Below are 18,715 nucleotides of genomic sequence, written 5' to 3' on the forward strand. Positions count from 1 at the left end.
CAGATTAAATAATGGCTTTCTCATATCTGTGTGGGGCTGTGCTGAGAAAGACGCCTGTGTGGGAAACTGGCAGGCTTTGTTTACTCACCTAGTGGATTCATTGAGCTAGTGGAGCCACTAGCTAGTACATCAACCTAGAGCCTGAGAACTAAGGAGCCAGGTGCTTCTTCCTCAAAACCCTGAGCCCCAGTCCAGCGGAGACAAGAGAGCAGCTCCAGTGCTGCGCGTGGAGTTCCTGGAAAGTCACCCGTGTGGTGACGAAGCCCAGCCTGTGTGCGGGTGAAGCTGGGCCAGTCCTCCGAGTCCTGTGATCTGAGTCTACCCTGAACTGATTTTCTTTTTCCAGACTGGCTGACCTCCCAGGCAGCTAGCCGTCGTCTTTTAAACCGTTTAATAGGATAATTTCTGCTCCATCCTCCTGTGGCTTCACCTCCGTCTCCCTCTTGCTGGAAGCTCAGATCCAGAAAAAGGCCCGAGAGCTCCATCTCTTACACACCCCTCTCCCCGCTCCTGCAGCACCCCCCCCCCCCCCAGCTAGGCTGTTTCCTGTGTCTCTGCTTTGCCCGTGCGTTCCGGAGCTGTTTTCTCTCCCTGGATTCCTCAGGGCCCCTCACGTGTCTCTGTACCCTAGAAGCCTCTCCCAACCAGGTGTAGCAGATGGTGACCTGCAAATTCTTCTGTCCCTAGCACGACTGACTGTCCTCAGTGCTTCTGAGTGTCTGAGTCTGTCTCCTCCTAACACAGAGGCACCAGGACTTTGTCCAGTTCACTTTCTGTTGTTGAAGAGAATTCCTATGGGTAGACACCACGAATGAAAGGATGACTCTGCCAGGATCAGTGAATGTTTTATTTGCTAAGTGTTTGTTGTTAAAACGTCAGTAAACGTAGCAGAAGGTGTGTGAAGATAAAGGAGTGTTGTATAGAAAGACGTGTGTGTAGATACATCTGTGTATGTAGATACATCTGGGTCTTTAACAGTAGCTAATTTCCGTGTTCATCTAGTGTTATTTACAGAGAACTCACTGGTACTGGTACTCGAGCACATTTACTAGGCTCCATGAAAAACTTTAAGACCTCAACACTGTTCTTTCCCTAAACGCACTGGTAATCCTCCTGTGATGGATGGAGGGGGAGGAGAGCCTTAACACATTGCACCTTTAAATAGCTGACATTCACCTGAGTTTTGTCTTCCTCCCTGCTGGTGCTTCTGACTCTTGGGACTTGTTGTGTGAAAATGGTAGAACTTTTCTCAGGCACAATTTAGAAGACTAACACGCTTTCAGTGGTGGGTACATAACTGAGCATGTGTGTGTAGTAGAGAAATTGACCGAGGTTGTTTTCTACACTTTGTTATTGTAAACATTATTTATGATCTAATATTGTTGAGAAATAAGAAGGTGAGCTTCCAAAAACTTGACTCAACTTTTAAAAAATTCAGATTTGAAACAGGTATGTTTGCGTTTTCTCATTGACTGATAAAGGCTGTGTGTTCACAGGTTAGAGAGGAGAGAGGCTAAGGTTAAAAGTCCGTCAGAGGAGCTGTTTTCTCCAGGGTCGGCAGCCGCTCTGATCTCTCCATCTGTAGCAATATCTGCTAGAGAGAAATAGTCGAGGGGCTGTAGAAGCATGATTGAGGGCTGGTGGAGGTCAGACACCCATGCCTCTTCACTCTGAGGCTCTGTGTTACGTGGGAGGTGAGGTAGTATGGAGAGAAGTGGGCGAAAGTAATGATCCACATTTAAAATGTTCCCCGTGTGCCGTGCCTGCCTGGCAAGCACAAGATCCTGGGTTTGATTTCCAGCACACTCAAAAAAATTTCTCGGGGCTGGGGATTTAGCTCAGTGGCATAAGCGCCTGCCTTGCAAGTAGACAGTTGTGAGTTCGATCCCCGGTACTGATAAAAAAGAAAAAAAAAATTTCTCCATGTGAAGCCCAGGCACAGGGTTCTCTGTGGATCTTGAGATGACTTTTACATGCAGAGAATGGCTTGAGGTATATGTTTTGTTCCTGTGGTATGGACAATTTTCTGAATATTTCAGGGATGTCTATTTTTAAAACTTTTTATTTTATGAAATGGCAGATGACCAAGCAATGGAAGGAGGGAGGAGAGGAGAGATGCAAGATGAAGGGGACAAAAAAAAGTTAACATGTGACCCGCACATGTAATCATTACAGACTGCAGCATACACACACTATACAAATAAAAATTAAAAAAGAAAACACACAAACTAACATGAAAAGATTGTGGCAGTCACTCAGCCTTAACTGATCAGAAGTTTGGCATTAGTGGTTCACACCTACCTCTGTCCCTGTCTTTTCAAATGGGTGATTTTTTTCACCATTGTTTTTTTCAAGAGGCAAAAATGCATCATGGACAGTACTGACCCATAACTGCACTATTTTGACAGAAGGTTACTGCCATCTAACTGTGAGCTGTGCCCAGGTGTGACATGGGTCATTTCCACCATCCCACAAAGCTCCCTCCCTCTGCTTTCCTGTCTTTCACCTGAGCCAGCAGCTGTTCATAGCTTCACGTTACATTTTCAAGAGCTTAAAAGCAGGAACTCATATAGAAGGCACACCACGGCATCCAGCCTCTCTTGCTCAGAATAATTTCTGTGCACTTCATTCTTGATCTTGCACAGTCAGTAGTTTGTTTCATTTCACTGCTGAGTAGTATTCCAACGTGTGAATGACTCTAGCACTTCTGCTGCTGAGGCTTGTGGGTTATCTGCCGTTTGAACTATTGTGTGTGAAGCTGAGTGTTCTCACCGGAATTTGTGTGTGGACCTGTTTTCATAAGTCTTGGACAAGTGCTTAGAAGTGGAAATGCTAGGTCAGGTGGCATATTTTTAAAGTTTACCAAAAAAGGTTTCCTCCATGTTTTGTGCAGCTGTGCTTATCTCAATAAAGTAATTAATTAAAGTTAATATATGGTACTAAGTTAAGTAGATTTAAATTTTTATTGTGTATAGTTACGGTATACAACATGATGTTCTGATACATATAATAAATAGTTGAGAAAATTAACATATCCATTCTTACCATCACATAGACTGAATAGTCACCTACCTGCTCCCCTTTTAGGGGGAAAGGGAATAAAAATCTAGGCTCTTAGCCAGTTTCCGGTGTACAGAATGACACTGTAATCTTAGACTGCAGTTGCTACCTTGGCCCTCTGGGCTTACATCTGTCTCATGTCTTGCTGCCATTTCTTTCTGCCCATGGTGACTTTTTATTTCCTATTTAAATCTCCCCTCCATGTAAACGTTTACGTACTTCTTCCAGTTCAAGGAATCGGAAGATCCATATGACAAGGGGGACTGGAAACCGGCTATGCATTAGAAGTCCTCCTGCTCCACCGGCCGAATTCCCAGATGGCTTCCTTGTGATCTCTTTGCAGGATTTTCATAACCAATGGGAGCTCTTTCTTGGTGTCAGTTACAGGTTGGAAACACATGCCATTGTGTTGGATTTGAGTCTGGTTTGTTTTAGTGGTGGTTTACAGTGTTCTTCATGTGACTGAACAGACACTGTACCAAATATTTTTCTGAAACAAAACTCTTTCCCCAAGCATGTAAATATTGAACTTGACTCCCTTTCAAAGTTCTGTCTTCCGAGGTTAGCCGTGGGATTGTTGTCATTTGTTTACTTGGCTCAGTGTCATGAGTCTTAATTTTTTTTTCTTTTGTTTGAACTGCCTTAGCTAGGCAAGGCTGCAGCATTTCCCACCTGCTCTTGGTACGGGGTGTGTTTTCACGTAGTTACCTAGAAGATGCTAAAACTGTGAACACTGTGTGTTTATGTGCAGGGGTATGTAAAGCAAGTGAGCAGCTTCTGTTTGACCAGAGATGCCTTTTTAATTGGCCTCTGTGTGAGAGTAAACCACATTCAAGACATCAGATTTCTGATTTCTGTGCCTTTTAAATTCTTCTTCCATGACTGTCATCACAATGGCTAGGCTGGTTCTCGGGTACTTGAGGATGATCTCTGGCACTTGGAACCTTGAACTCATAAGGTCAAAGTTCTCCACAGTAAGGATCTGTGTCTTGCAGAAACATTACAAATTAAAGTTAATTTCCTTTATAGGTGAGATTTTAATTTCTATTTAATGTGGATTTTTCCTCCTCCCTCCAGCAGGTTTCTGTATTACACACATTTAGGGAAAAAATTGAAATTTAAATTAATAGTTGTAAGTATTATCAGTTATTGTGCTCAGTTCAGTTTTATACCTGTTTGGGGAAGACATTAGTTAGTAATGATATAGTTTTAATTCATATATTAGCTCTGTTGAAATCATGAGTGCTGATCTGGTTAAGTCAATCACAGTTCCTATCTGTGAACCCAACACTAGCTGGGTTTTGGGGTGACTGACTGTCTGGAAGCTGGTGTTCATGTCCATCCTTAGCTCAGGAGTTGGCTGGGAGGTCCTTTGTTTATCCCTGAGTAATTACTCCAGGGTGGTGATGGCGAACCTTTTAAGCTTTCAGTGATAACAAACATCCAGCTTTTGGCACGCGTGCCATAGGTTCGCCATCACTACTCTGGGGTATCACAGAACTCCACATCCTTTGTCCTTTCTTTTTTTTTTTTTTGTCTTTTTCGTTTTTTATCGGTACCAGGGATCGAACTTACGACTGCCTGCTTGCAGGGCAGGCGCTTATGCCGCTGAGCTAAATCCCCAGCCCCATCCTTTGTCCTTTCTAAAATCCTATTCTTGGCTACTTACTCCTATTTTTTTTTTTTTAATAAGAATGTGCCAAAAACGGACACAGGGTGGTTAGTAGATGATTTCTTTTTCCTAATGTGTCCTGTGTATCGAAGCCTATCCCACTCTTGCCTGTACCCTGATCTTTAGGGAAGGGGTAGAAATTAAAGCTGTTGGAACACTGCCCTGTCATTCACTGCATTATGTTCTTCCGAACCTCAACGCAGTACTAGTCTTCTTTCACATGTGCACTAGCAGTGCTTGTTGATAATGTCTGTGTGACCAAGACAAGGTTAGCAAAAGAATATTGAGTCACTGTAAAACTGAGAGAGACGGAGACCATCCCTTTTGTGTGATGGAAAACATGCCACCAAGAATAATGAGCAAAGTAGAATTTATTTCACTGTTTAACTAAATGAAGTGAATTCTGTGTGAATCAACAAGTATACTGTGGAACGGTGAATTAACTTGCATACCTGAAGTTAAAAAGTCACCATATTAATGTTTTCAAAATATGTTCACTTAGGACAAATTCTTTTCCTCAAATAAGTCCTACAAAGTGTGTTTTGTGATATAGACAGGATTAGGTTATGGAGGTTTAGCAGAGAAGCTTTGGTTTGTGCTTCCCAAAATCTAAAGGTTTCTGTAGTGTATTTCATTATAATTATGTAAGAAATGAATTTGTGCAGCAGTGGATGAATGAACTAATCTGTTCTTCTGAAGCTGTTAACACAGAAGCAGTGTCTGAATTATAAAAGTAAGAAAAAAGGGGGTTGACTTTGCAGGTTATACCAGGCCCATGCTTTATAGTAACCCTTCCTGAAATCCTAGACTCCAGGGTGACCTTCTCTTAGAGGCTTTGCTCTGGCTGTGTCGGAGGACCTGTGCCATAAACTGGCACCACCTGGCAGTGTGACCAAGTGTGATTAGACTGTTCAGGGTCATTTTAGGGTTTCCTTCAAAGAGAATAGGACAAGGGATGAGCTTTTTCATAACCTAGACCCTGCTTTACCATCTGATTCAAGTTCATGTATCAAGAGTTGAGGGTGTGTGTTTTCAGATTGCTTCTGTTGCATAGAATTTCCTGATAAATTTTCACAAATGTAGGAAGTAAAGGTGCAAGAAGTGGAGATTTTGGGGGTCCTAGACAAGAGGAGGTGACAGATCTCATGGGGCAGCGATGAGTGGGAATGGAGGAAGTCAGCTGTGAAGGAGGACGGTGCGTGCTTTCTTCCTTCCGTATGGGAAGGTCCTCAGTGCCCTAATACATGATGAAGCAGAGGTGCCAGGGAGCCGGAGGAAGAGCAGGAGGGCGCTGCGAGGACCCTGAAATTCATGATACGATCTGAAGGTGCCCAATGTTTGGCATAGATGAGATTTTCAAAGGAATTCCTGACCTTGTGAACCACTAGGAAAAGCTGCCCTGTGTAGTTAAACCTTTTTAACTACATGCAGGAAGAAGAGAACAAAGCCTGCAGTAACATTTAGGCTCTAATAACATTTTTGTGTTTTATCGACATGTGAGGTTTTTCCATCACTGCACAGATGTGGTGGGTAAAATTAGTAAATACAGCAGCCATGGAAGCAGTCCTGCCAGAAAACATTAACCCTTATTAGGAGTGGTTGCTTAGGGTGCAGGACCTTGGCCAGGTCTTTCAGCCTCTTTCTGTCTGGGAGACTCTGGGGATCAACTCGGAGTGCTGGGATTTCAGAAGTGTGCCGCCACACCTGGCTCAGCCTTTGGTTTTTCCATCCTGTTTGCATAAAAGCTACCAACATGTAACGAATATCTTTTGAGAAATCACACGACTGATTTATAGCCAGCTTTCATTATTATGCAATAAATTGGCAGATACCTTAGATCTGAAAACCCCTCTCTGTTAAGAATTTTTGGCAGTCAACCCAGAGACTCTGAATCTTGGCTCTTGGCTGTTCCACTGACAGGCGAGGTCACTGAGATGAAGTTAATAATCTTAATAAGGTCTCTGATGACTTCTCCAGGCCGGATTAGAAGTCTCAAGCAGCTGTAACAGATGCAGGTCCACCCTGGTTGTTAGTAATTCCCAAAGAAGGCATTTACCCAAACATCTAAGCCTTTCCCCACCCACTGAACAAGTTTTAAATTTGTTTAAACGGTTTGCAGGTCAGAATTGTAATGTCAGCCTGCACTGATTGAAATCTTTGATTTAACTTGTTTTTCTCACCAATGCTGTTCCTGGCTTGGAATTAGTACCATCTTTAAACTCTGTGAGGCCCATGATTTTTTCTTACTTTTTGGATTCACACCTTCCCTGGCTTTAGTAATAACTAATTACATCCGAAAAGCTCCATGCTATGAAGAGCAGATGCAGAGGGAAGAATTTCTTTGTTTTGATGATTAGCTCTGTGTCTTGCAGAGTTTTTCTTTCATTTGAAAATCCAAATGGAGAAATTTGTATTTCATCATTTTGCAATGTTCCAGAGATAAACAAGAGCATGTGTTTTGGGGCTCGGAAAGCTGCATCTTCAGAGAAGAGCACAGGGCACAGACATAAAGATAAAAAAGATACAGCTGCCCCTGACAAATCCAAACTCTTGTGGCTGCCCTGCTTCCAGAGATCAGGACTCAGCAGGGACACTGTGGGTCGGTGATTCCAGAGGTTAGGGATGGGCTTGACTAAGACCTCTGAAAGCAGGTTGACTCAGTTTACTCCTGGCCTGTTTCCCACTATTCCTTATCAGTAATACACCATAAAATCTCTGACTCTTGAATAATTTGCTGGTAATCACATGACACTGAAAAATGATATCGAATATTAAAACCATAAGGTGTTTTCCCCCATAATGTATAGATCATCAACACATCTTAATATTGTGAAGCATGAAAGTAGGGGGAAACTTATATTTTTACATTTCATCTAGCAGTCTCTGACTCAGTTTCCTTCTTTGCGACCTCATCTACTCAGCTGCCTGTGGGGCATTTCCATCCCCAGGTTCCCGGGTCTACAGCACCGCAGGGTCTCCCTTCTCAGTGTCTGCAGATCTGATGCTGCACTGGTGCCTGCTTGATGCACCATTCATGATGCACCTTCCTGTCCCCCTTATTAAAGACCAGTAATGCGACTCACTGCCCCTGGAGGGAGAGGCCTCAGCACTGTCCTTGTCACCCACTGGACCTTCCACTGCCCCTTCGCCCCTTCGGGTAAGACCACCAGTCCTAGCCAAGTCCAGCAGGAGCGACCTCCTGCTGTCCCCGCTCCATCCTCATGGCCTCCTCCGCCGCTCAGGCGCCTTCCCACTGTACTTTGTGTTTGCCATCAGTGTCCCCCTCTGTCCCCAGCCTCCATTCTCCCCAGCAAAGCCAGGGCAGTCATTCTCTGAGCTCCCCCTCATGCGTAACAATCTAATGAGGCGAAGGAAGTCCGATTCCTCAGTGAGACCTGTGACTCGTGTGTCAGTCCAGGCCAGTCCCCTCCATCTGGAGACCTCAGGCCCCACGAGACTCCTTACTTCTCCGTCTGCAATGCTTCTGCTGGCCACAGCACCTGCACCGCATGAGCACCCCAGCAGCTGGGTGATGACGTTGCAACATCAGACGTTCGCTTCCATCCCACTTCTGTTACGGAGATTTCCCGGCTCAGCAAGACTCCTCCGACCCCAGCCCTCATAAGCACACACACACACACACACACACACACACACACACACACACGCTTGCTCAGAGTCTGTGACTCACCTGTGGGTCGGCACCTGTTCCTCTCCTCACTTGCTTCTGCTCTAGATTGGAAGCCAGCCGAGGCCACAAACACGAATTCCTATGCCTAAGGCTCCTGCTTTAAACCCTCAATGTCTCCAGAGATAGGTATTTGACTGAGCATTTTCTTTCATCCTCACAATTGAGTTGGCTTCTCAAGGCAAGGTACATGCAAAAATGATCTTATGTGAGGGAAAGAGGTGGGCGTTTAGGATGAGAGGAGGCAAAATGTACCAGCTTTGGATGGGGAGTTGTCTGCTCTGGAAAAAACAAATTCACAGGATGAGAAACAGGTTACTTGCTTGAATCCAGCTCATAGTAAATGCTGTTTAGGTTGATGATAACATTTCTAGAGTGAGTGGCTTCACACATCTTACATTTCTTTCTTTTTAAACAAAACTCACTGAGCTCCCACTGTTTGCCAGGCCTAACACATGGTGCCAGGTATGTACAGCTAAAGCAGAGGTCACCCAGCAAGGGCACAGAAGGGACCCAAGTGATAGAAGACAGAGATAAGTGTGTTGGAGGGTGTATGGGATACGGTTGAAACACTGCTGGGGGATAGTAATTTTGTCTGATTTTCCTTTAGAAAGGCACAATTAGAGTGAATTTCAAAATTGTGTACAAAGGCAAAAGGATAGCATTTATTTCCTTATTTTGATTGGTATCTATTCTATTTCTATGATAATATAATAATTCTTTTATCTTTAATATTCTCTAGGATTCTTGTTTCCTATTTCCATGGCTTTGTTAGCAGAATGGGGGATGTGGCATCTTCCCTAGTGCCCTCCCCCCCCCCCCGGACTGATAATGCCTTCCCTTCATTAAATAAAGGGGCTGAGCTCAGAATCCAGACATGAGCCTCACCTCTGCCAGCTCACTGGGCTCTCCTGTGAGCTAGTGATTTTTCCTGCTTTTAATTCATATACAGTGGGAACGTTTCCTTGCCATTGGGACAGCGGGCGTGTGCCACTAGGTTAACTGAATTGTGCTGTTTTGATAACCCAGCCGTCCTGCACATGAGTACCACACAGACCGTCTCTGCCTGGATGGTTCCTACACCCCCTCTTCCCTTCTGTGCCTGCTTGCTGACCCCAGCCTAGCATGAAAACAAGTTTGGCTTCTCTTCTTTCTACCTAAGCCAGATTTTATTTCCACACTCCTCCGCAAGGCAGTGAGCAATTTAAAAGATATTCTGTTCATGATTGTGGTTGCATGAGCTGAATGAAGACTTAAAAAATAAAATTACATGTAGCAGTTGCCTGACTTTCTGTTAGATCGGAATACTCATGAAAGTAAGAGATACCGAGAATTTTATGTATTCATGAAGTTTTTCTTTTTGTTTTCTTTCTCTGTTTTTTTTAGATTAGCTCACGGATGTGCTCATAGCTCATAGATCATTTAGGTGGAAATTTCCAATGCAGAAGAAAGGGTGTCACATTTATTTTAAGCTGTATCCACATTTTTGTGGATACAAAGGTTGCTTACACCCGTAAAGCACCCCGTGTAGAGCTTGTGCATTTAAAAAGCATATCCCTGAAATTCTGTACCTCTTCCATGCTGGGAAAGCTGAGACGGGAGACAGGTGGCTTCACAGGGAAGCATATGGCGATTCAGGCTGCTGTGGCTGGGGTTCTGGCCCGCTGTGCCCGGGGTGTTGATGTGCTGAGTGTCCTCTCAGGCACTGGCCAGGAAGGGGGAGTGGCTACCACGTGACCCCAGGGGGAGGGTAGGAGGGGGTGGTTTTTACATCAGTTTCATGAGAGACTGTCCTAACTCAACAGAGCAAGGCTTCTCTGTTCTCTCTGGTTCCCTAGTCCTCCAACCCCGAGAACTGAAAGTTGTCATAGAAGCTGTCATAGCCCACTCTTGGCAGTCCCCAGGGACAGTGTTTTAGTATTTTTTTGCACAGCTGGTTTGCTGTCTGGGCCCCACTGCATCTGTTGGGACCAGGGCAGAAACCTACCAGGTCTCTAGGTATTGCTTAACTCTAACAGTAACGTTGTGGAAACACTGTTTGCTGTTCTGATATGATATAATCTCTAATACAAAAATATATCATGATATTGCTATTAAAATTTGAAGTCTCCATCAAGCTCCTACCTGCCTCCATTGATAGATAATGAAAACTGAAATAAGGCCATGAGTGCCCATATACCCTCTCCCAAGATGCAGCTGTTAACATGTTATCTCATTTCTCTTTAGCATGCCTCTTTTAATATCAGGTAATTTTCCATCGGCAAATAATATATTTTTGGTAATTGTAAAACAATTATGAAAAAGTTAAAATGAACTATTTAAAATCAGTGACAAAGAACTTCAGGTATTGAATGAATAAATGAATCTTAGAGATTAACCCTGTATGGTAGATTCTTAAGTCAGTTCACTGGACTGGCCTGACATATTGGTGCAAATAGCATTTTTGTATTACATGGCCACCAGGGTGTGCTCAGACTGAGTGGCATATAATGGCAGCATTTTAACTACATTTTTCTTTGACAAGTTTCTAATCTGTTGTGTTGTCTGGTCAATTTTTACCAATCTGGGCTCATATCCCCTTGGGGATCTCTGCTCTGAGTGTAATACATTTTTTAAAATTTTCTTTCTTTTATTTGTAAAAGAGATTCGATTGAGAGCCTTTGCACTGAGCTCATCCCCAGCCCTTTTTATTTTTTATTTGAGGAGAGCTCTTGTTGAGTTGCCCAAGCTGGGCTTAAGCTTGTGATCCTCCTGCCTCAGTCTCCCATGCTGCTGGGATTACAGGTGTGTGCCACTTCTCTGTGTGATTTTATGGATCTCCACAGAATTATCTGCCTAGCACTTCTCTTCCCCGTTCCCCCGCCTATGCCACTCTCTCCCACCTATGTTTGATGATGGAAATGGTTGGACATAAAACCCTTGAGGTGTCATCAGCCACAATCCCACCATGCAGAGAAAACCAGCCAAGCTATGAGGAGACAAAAGATAAAACCAGTACCAGAAGTGGGGTTCCTGCTTCTAGCCATTCCCCAGTTTCATTTGGGTAACTGCTACCACACAGGTTGCTTATACAGTCCTTCTGTGTATTTCAGGGGCTGATTGGTTCTCAGGATTGCTTCCGCCAATTCTGATTGGATTGTATAATTCTCAAGCAAAAAGGCTTCTCTCTCCTTGTGTGTAATTTCCTCCCCTGAGCCCTAACTCCAATCTGCCAACCTGTCCCTCTCCCACTGCTATGTCCTACATTTTTTTTTTTGTCCCTGATGCCAGCAGAAACCTACTTAGCACTGCTTGGTTCAGGAAACTTTCGTGGTCCAAGATTATCTTTCCCTTACTGGATCACTTACGCCCCTACTTGATGACCGGATACTTGGTAATTTGCTTAGATTCCTCTGCTTTCTAGTGTTTCTTTTCTCTCCCTTGAGCTTCTGAATTCTTTCAGAGCACAGATACATTCATTCTCCTGTTTTATATCCCAGAATGTCTAACACCTAGTAAGTGCAGCCCACGTTTACATGGATTGGTGATTACCTGTCCCCCTGTTAGAGCAGTTCCAGGAACTGTAGGTCTGTGGTCTTTTGTCTTCATGCCTTTCAGAGTGCTACACATATACTAAATATTCCAAAATTCTCTTTATGTAAAAAACATATTTTCTTAGGATTGTACAAGTGGTGGTGGCATAAAATTAATTGAAAAGTGATGAATAATATTAATGGAGTGGTTTTCTTTCCCTGCCCCATCCTGTTATTTCTTTACGTTTCTGCCTCTATTTTTTGGTGTCTTGTTAGCACTTAGTTTGTCACATTTTGGCCCAGGATGTTAACCTCCTCTCTTCTCACTCTGCTCCCCTCCTTTTTGGCACCTGCATCTCTCCTTCTCTCCTCGGTTGAGAGGACTAATTTAGATGTCTTTAGGAATTTTGCTCCCTATCGGAATCTTTGTTTTTCTCCTCTGTACCCTGCTCCAGGGCCTCAGGCTGAAGAAAACACATTTCTAAATCTACATTGCAATAAGCCCATTTGAATAATTAGTGCTCAGTCATTATCGAATGAAAGTTCTCTTTGGCACAAAAAGCCTAACAAATGAGGACAGTTATTAAGTTATTGTCTCGGCACTTACATAAAACTTGTGGCTGGCTGATTGTCAGTTGGGAGCTGTCAGTTTGGGCAGCACAGAAGTGAAGTGGTACAAGTGGAGAATTCGGACCCAGCCTGGCTGCCCCACAGAGTGGGCTATGGGTTCGGGCTGGGGTGAGGTGGAGGCCTTGCTCACTGGGGATCTGGGCAGCACCACCAGCTGTGCGGCAGCACCTGGGCTGCTGGGATCAGTGCAGCTGGAGGAAGACTCACCCCAGGCCTGTGCTGGAAGGTGTTCAGATACCGGCTTAGAGGTTAAAACGTCTGGATTGAACATCTGTCCTGCCACTTAGTTGTGCTGTTAGGCAAAGACCAAACTTCACGGAGATGGAGATAATGACACGCAGAATTGTGTGAGAGATCATGTGTCTAAAATACCCAGAACTCATCGGAAAGCAATCAAACATTTACGGCTGTTTTACTATAAGTTATATGTTTTAGAAGTAGAAACACCATATTGACTTTCATACTATTTAGTAAGGGTTGAATAAATAAAGAAAAGATAACATGTGTTTTGCAAGTTTATAGTGAAAGAAGCTGCATTTTTCATGGTTTAATTGTACATATTGAAAATCTATAAAAGTCATATTGAAGCTGGGTGTGGTGGTACATTCCTGTAATTCTGGTACCTTGGAGGCTGAGACTGGGAAATGACAGTGAGGCCAGCCTGGGCTATTTACTGAGTTCAAGACCAGCCTGAACTACATAGCACGACCCTGTCTCCAATAAATAAATAAATAAATAAATAAATAAATTCATATATGTGTCTGTAGTATTAAAGCAGGTGGTAGAATTACTGTTTTTCTTTTAAAACAATTGAGAAACAGTATTGTCTTTGAAATATCCTTAGCACAAGCAAACAAGAAAAATATATTTGAAAGCCAAAACTTATTAATGTATTCATCCATGAGCTTCAATTTTTGATTATCTTATTGATTTGTTTTCTTTGGCTGAGAAGATAAATGGGCTCTTAAGAAAGGTTCAATCCAAGCAGTAGCTTTTATTATTCTTTTTTTTTTTGTCCAGAACAATCTTAACTTGAACTAGAATATTCCTCAGCATACAAATAAGCCAACAACTGCTGGTTGTTATCTTTTGGAAAACTTTGTGTTGAAAAGATAGTGTTTCTCCTTTAGGAGACAAACAAGAATGCCTTTCAGCTCTCCCTTGTCTTTGCTGGCTTTGGCATTGTGTTAGGTGTATCATTTGTCCATTTAAGTGGCTGTCTTGGAACAGTCTTTCCAGGAAAGAATTCTGCAAAAGATATAAGGCTCTTTCTTTTTAAAATGCCTACCTCAAGGAGTGCTAAAGCGTCTTTCTCTCCAATATTGCATTTGCTATTCCACAACAGGGAAGGGCATTAACAGCCCAGTGGGGGCAGCTGATGGATTAATATATTGATTGGTCCAAGAAGACTGTGTTCTGTGAAATTTGAGGCTGATTGAACTTTTACACTGGTGTGGCAGTTACATCTAAATAGTTAAAAAATTTGAACATTAGTATTCACAGGTCAATATTCATAGTTTAAGGAGTTTTTATTAAAATTAGAAACTACATAATATGAGAAAAGTGTTCAGAGGTTATTTGGCATCTATGGTATTCTAGAGGTAGGATGCAAGAGAGAATCATGAGTGATAAAGGCCATAAAGGATTCATTAGGAGTTTATTAAAAATTCCTCCTCAGGATATGGGGTGTGTCCAAATTAATATAATAAATCGGGTGAAGGTTTAGAAAGTTGGTGGGACAAAAATAAATGGAGCATTATTTAGGAATTATTTTTAGTCCATTTTGGATACAACTGAAAACAAAGAACTCAGTTATATTAAACTGATTGTTTTCTGTGTGCTTCCAGAACTGAACAAATAGCAGGAAGTCAGTATCCACTCTGAACTTCAGTTAGGTTCAGCGTCTCCTTTCTCAATGGTTAGATTGATGGTTAAATATTTGCTTCTTTTGTGTGCATGCACACTGTGTGTGTGTGTGTGTGTGTGTGTGTGTGTGTGTGTGTGTGTATCTGCTTCTTGATTGGTTGGGTCGAATTGATTGACAGCTGTGGTATGGGCCAATAAGGCATCTGTTGCCAATTTGATGACCTACTAAATAAAAGATTTGATCTCTGTCACTGAACTTTTTGTTGTTCTCTGAGGCTTTGTTATATGAGGAAGAAGTAGAAGTAGCAGAGTAGAAGAGGTTACTTAGAAATGATAATGTCTTGAAGCTTCCATTTCCAATAATTAAAAATTAAATATGATGTTTTGAACTACTAGGATGGAAAACTATCCAAATGAAGAAATGAATTTGTAGTACAACACTCAGATTCAACACAGCAATGCAGGCGAACATTTTCTATGCACAGAATCTCTGGCGTTTAGAAGGGAGATTGAGCATCAAGTTGTTTGCTCTCAGGGCACTTGGCATTTATAGATGGAGAAAGCATAAACACATATAAATGTAAGGCAAGGGGTCATGATATGCTTGCATTAGTTACCTTTCTGCTGCTGAGAAAAAATACCTGACATACATAACTTAAAGGAGGCAAGGCTTATTTTGGCTCAGTTTCAGAAATTTTAGCCCATTGCTTTAGTCACAGTGCAGGGCCTGGCGGAGGATAGCTGCTCATTTCATGGCAGCCAGGAAGCAGAGGGAAAAGGAGAGGCAGGTAAGGGTTACCCTTCAAAGACACCCCTGATGGCCTCCTTTCTCCTAATCAACAGATTAATTCTCTGATGAGATGAAGTCCTCACAGTCCACCCACTTTACTAGGCTCTCTTAATCCAGTCAAGCTGAGTTTGCCAGGCTGACTATGGCGGTGCTTTGCGAGCATTACTGTGTAGGGGGAACAAGGGGAGAAACAAACTTTTTTTTTTTGTCTTTTTCCTTTTTTATCGGTACCGGGGATCGAACTCATGACTGCCTGCTTGCAAGGCAGGCGCTTATGCCGCTGAGCTAAATCCCCAGCCCCGAAACAAACTTTTTGATTGTTACGGGACTGCCTACTTTTTCATTACTGTGGTTTTGAGGCTTTACAAATGGTGATGGCCGGAAAGGAGTGAGGAGAGTCTTGTTTCAGTTCTCTCTTACTAGATGGTGTACAGTTAGGTCTAGGAGGTCCCCCCACAGCTCCATAGTTCTGAGGAAGGGCTTGCAGAAGGTAACTGTGTAGTGGGGTGCTGTGCTTAGCGCTATTTACCCAAGAGGAGTTCAGGGCTGAGCCTGTGTCTTGGTTAATTTCCTCTTGCTGCTGGGACAAAACATCTCCCATAATGAAGGAAAGAAAGGTTTGTTTAGCTCACAGTTTGTGGAGGTTTCCGTCCACACTCAGCTTTCTCCAAGGCAGGGTGGCACGTGGCAGAGGGCAACACTTTAAGGCAGCAGCCAGAGCAAAAGGTGGGGGGAAAGCATGCTTCTTTTCCCCCCTTACATTGTATACCTCCATGGCACTCCATGTAGCACTCACAGAATCCGCTTGCCTTCTGCTTGCACAGACTGAGGATATTTACAAGGTAAGGATCCTGGCTCCAGGCTGAGTCTCTTAGTTAAACTTATAAACTCCTCAAGTTTATAAGTTACATTACAGCCTGATGTAAGGAAGGGAGGCCTTGTCTGAAGAAGCAGGTGTAGCCTACAGGATTTGGCCCTCTTCCCAGACCCCTGTCTCTGTCTGCTTCCAGTCCACCAGGAGAGCAGAGGCTTTCTGACCCTGTGCCTCTGTGCCATGCAGTCCTGCCTTGGAGCTGGCTGACTGTTGCCGGGACTAAACCGTGAGCCGAAACGAACTTCTCCTCCTGGCAGGCGTTTATTCCCAGTGTCAACAACCAGGCTCAGGCACAGGGGTCGCTGGTACAACGTAAGGCATGGAATAGAACCAAGTTTTTGGTTTGTAATTTTATATTTACTCGCACACTGGTTGTAATAAGAAATTCTCGCACTTATATTCTGTTTTTGTTTTTAAAAATTCCATTTTAATTGTGAAAGAAATGTAGTCAGTATGTGGTTGGCACCTATGTACTCACCATAGATTAAATATTAGTTTTTTAAATGTAGTTGTTTTATATTTTCTTTTTATTATAATTTTTCTTGAGACAGGGTCTTGCTGTATAGCCCAGGCTGACTTCGAGCTCACAGAAATTCTCATGCCTTAGCCTCCCAAGTGCTGGGATTATAGTCATGTACCCCCATGCCCAGCTATTACAATCATTAATGCATATCAACTGTGCAAATTAACGAGATTCACTGTGCTATTTTCATACATGTATAACATGCATGTATTATGCATGGATCTGGGTCTGTCTATCTTTTTAACTTTTCTACCTCTTTTTTCAGTGTTTTCTTCAAATTACTGGTTTAATAGTTATTACATCTTTTGAGTAATCTTTCATAGTTTATATGGTGTTATTGTTGTTTTGAGACAGGATCTGCTATGTAGCCCACGCTGGCCTGAAACTTGTAACTGTTTCAGCCTCCTGAGTGCTGGGAATCAGGCATGTGTCAGTGTACATTTCATGTTTTTTCACTGTTGGATTCATCATTTCACATTGTTTGGACTCCTTTCTGATGAAGGCTTTTTGTTTTATTTCTTTTACATATACTATTAGTTTAGCAACATTTATGAATCGTTACATTCATCTACTTAGTTTGATATTTCCTTACCTAATCCAATTTAACAACAACAGAAAACTCTACTTAGTTCTTCTAAAGCTTGTTCTGTTCATAAAAATCTTTAACCCATCTGGTATTTTTTTGTGTATAAGGTATTAGGTAAAAACAAAATGAAATAATTAAATCCTTAAAAAATTCTTTAAAACTTTTCTATATTATATTGTTTTCTAGTTTCCAATGAGCTTCAAGCAATATTAGAAAGTTTTACACCCCTCATTTTTCTTCCTTAGTCTTTAGTGACTGTTTTATTTAAGACGGTATTTATTCTTTTCAATTATTTATGAAGTGATATTGCTTCGAAGCCTTCAAAATGAAAATCATCTATAAGGCAGATGATTTCATGTCATGCACAGTATTGATGTGGAGGATGCAGAGTAAGGCTTGGAAAAATGTTAGTATAATTATTTATTAATATAGGAAGCACGGGGTTGAGACTCTGCTAAGGCCTTAGGCTACATGACTTGTGTCAGAGGGTGAGGCCATCCTTCATATCTGGACAGCACTCTGTCCAGGGTTTATTGCTTATTTGCTGATAGAGACAGCCATGCCAGCCAAGCAGTGTTTCTCAGATTAGGAAATGGACTTCACGTAGGGTTTTTGGGGGGAAATTGTGGGACCCAGGACTTGCAGTGGTGGTGTATGCATAACTTGAGCAGACAGGTCATTGGAGTGAGTCCATTCCTGATTGACTAATGTTTCTGAGTGCTGATCATTGACTGGTTGCCTTACAAAGGCACATTTGTTGAGAAAAGTCAGTGATTGGTTAAACGAGATTCAGTGCAATTCTGTATTGGTTCCCAGGCCTTAATACTCTCCCGTATCCACTGAGCATCTTTAAGGTTTGCTCTTCTGGTGATCTAGTCATGGCTACAGAAAGATTTGTCTTAAAGAGTGAAGGGATTTCTTTTATTTTTGTATGTTGCACAATTGATTTTTAGAGTTGTTTAGTAATTATAAGCTTTCTCCTACCAACTTGTATTTAGATTTCAGGTGGAAGAAGACAGCATACCTGGTTCTGCAGTGAAATTGTGTTTATATATCTTTTGGCATTGCTCAAGTTTTGGGAAAACAACTATGTATAGATTATTCAAATATCTACCCAGTGGCTGATGGTCATGTCACTTGATGCCTTCCTTTTTCTGCTTGAGGAAGAATGAGCCTTTTCATTGACCACTACACTGTTCAGTGCTACCCAGCAATGAGACACTGAGGAAGTTAACTTTCACATCGTATGCCATGTATGAATAGAGAGGAGCAATACCTAAAGTGTTTGGAGACTTGCAGCAGTGCACACCATACCTGGAACACAGTGATTCATCAGGCAAGAGTATCTTTGTCCATCCTATTGTTAGCCTTTTTTGCTCAGTAAATGTTCGTTGAATGCATAAAACTTTCAACTTCAGTGAGACTTCTGCTTCTGTTTTGTTCTTCCCAGCTCAGTAGAATGGCTGTGTAAGTACATCACCAGTGTTTCTGCCTAATGGAAGTAATAAAAACAA

At 42.4% G+C, this 18,715-nt stretch overlaps 1 protein-coding gene across 2 annotated transcripts in view; it reads left to right on the plus strand.

Annotated features, from left to right (window-relative positions):
- The window catches only part of Fam171b (family with sequence similarity 171 member B), a 66,421-nt gene that overhangs the window by 1,494 nt on the left and 46,212 nt on the right, over nucleotides 1–18,715 (plus strand). The gene's annotated exons all lie outside the window — the stretch shown is intronic.

Source organism: Cavia porcellus, unplaced genomic scaffold (assembly GCF_034190915.1).
Source record: "Cavia porcellus strain 051 isolate PalLab524CR breed Dunkin Hartley unplaced genomic scaffold, mCavPor4.1 scaffold_12, whole genome shotgun sequence".
Taxonomy (NCBI): domain Eukaryota; kingdom Metazoa; phylum Chordata; class Mammalia; order Rodentia; family Caviidae; genus Cavia; species Cavia porcellus.